A 2,086-nucleotide genomic window follows, 5' to 3' on the forward strand; every position below is an offset into this window, starting at 1 on the left:
AGAGAGAGAGAGAGTGTGAGAGGAGCTAGCCATTATGTGTTGTCCTCTTAAAACACTGAAGTTTAATGAAGGCGGTAAATTTTTGTAAGTCTCCTACGACCGGTTACGTTTTACACAAGATGAGACATGTTTCCCAAGAAATATCGAGAGATTGTAAAATTACACAGCATGTTACACAGAAAAATGAGATAAGCTTACGATCATACGTCAAAGTATAACAATTGATTGATTGAATTTAGCAATTTTCTTTTATAGAACGCCGCACTTCATGCAATATAAATTTACCACATCTATTGATAGAATATTAATGCTATTATAATTTTATTAAATTCCCACACAATCAATGCATGTATCAAGCAATCTCTGATATTAATCTCTATTATAAAAAAAAAAAAAAGAACTAAACTGCTGTAATCGAGGCGAGATTAATATGGCAAAGTTTTAATAAAGATACGATGTCGATTAAAAACATCGTTTGATATAAGCACCGTGGAAAATTGCACGATGAATGAAATACGTAACACGCTAGCAATAACGACGTCTACATTCGGACATGCTAATTTTGACAGAAGACAATTTTGTTGAAATTTACATAATTCTCTAATTTAAGTCTGCTAATCGACACCCATATGGTTGCGTTGGGACTGAATGAGTTTAATTATTTTAATTACTTAATAGACGCTCCGGCCAATTTTGCTTATAAATACGCGTATAGAGGGACATAAAAGGAATAGACTTACTTCCTGCCCGTATTTATTGTATGCATGAACGCTTCAAAAATTTCTTCTCCATTTTGTCGATATTTATTATTCCCCTTTGTCTTCCTCATTTTCTATTATCCCTTTTTTATATCCTTGTAATCAATATCATTACAATTATATCAGTTAATGCTATTATAACTATAAATTACATTAATGATAATATAATTAAATTGTAATAGAGCATTAACGTTCCTATTGACTGATATAATCTGATATTACAATTTTATATTACACACGAGATATTTCCTAAGAAAAAAAATTACTAAAGTTCAGGAGCACGTAATTTTTAAGTAATTTTAATTATTTTACTTTATTTAATTATAAAACATGTATTTTTTTCAATTTTTCCAGTACACTGCAGTTTCACAATCGCTCAGCAATACTTGAAAAGTATGTAAATATTCAACTTGTGACAGAAAATTTAATATAAATCTTAAATAAACCCTTCTCTTCTCTTGCATGTAAAATCCATTCGGAGCAAGATCCGTTTCGTGCTCTGGGCATAAACGTAGCACGAGCCAACCCTGTCGACGGCGGCGGTTAAATGGTGGGGAGATTCATGCAGAGGGACGGAAGGGACAGAAGGGTGTCGGTGAATGTTGGGCCCCCATCTCGTGCGGGGTCGAGGGTGCAGGAGCGAGAAGAGGATAGGCGCGGCGGGGCCGAGGGTAGAAGTGCACGACGGCAGTTTGCCCCCACCGATCCCTACGGCAGGTGGTTCTTTCTCCCGTGGGCTCCACTCGAGGGACCACCAAGCATTTTCGGCCGGCCGCCTGTACCATCACGGTACAGGAGAAACGGCGCGAACCTGCTGCGAGAGCGCATACGGTGTGCCTGCACCCCGATTGGAGGGCGCGCCGGGTTTTTAATGGATCGCGCTCGTAATAACACGGCCGACGTTTTGATAAGCCTCGCGCTCGTTCTGTCGTTTGTGCAAATTCGCAGCTCTCAGCAATCTGCCGTCTGATCGACGATGCGAAGAGATTGCAACATTTCTCAATAAGAACTTTTATTCCTTCAATCACGCCATATCGTCCAATCCGTCATTTCCTTTGGTTCCTTCCCGAGTTTCTGCTTTCAGAAAGGAATAATGTTGTCTTTTCTTTTCTTTTTTTTTTTGCAGAGCCTATTTTGATATCTCGCAGAATATTAAGCGCCAACTTTAAAATATGTATCGATACAGTGAAACAATGATATTTCGATATTACCAGTGTTGTTAGCATTTTTGCGTGTCCAGTCGCAATTCCGATTGCGATAGATGTATCGCGAAAGAGTTTCATAAATACAACCGACTCGTTTGCCGATTCTATGCATTAATCTCCCGC

The sequence above is a fragment of the Atta cephalotes genome, assembly GCF_000143395.1.
Source record: "Atta cephalotes unplaced genomic scaffold scaffold00004, whole genome shotgun sequence".
Lineage (NCBI taxonomy): Eukaryota > Metazoa > Arthropoda > Insecta > Hymenoptera > Formicidae > Atta > Atta cephalotes.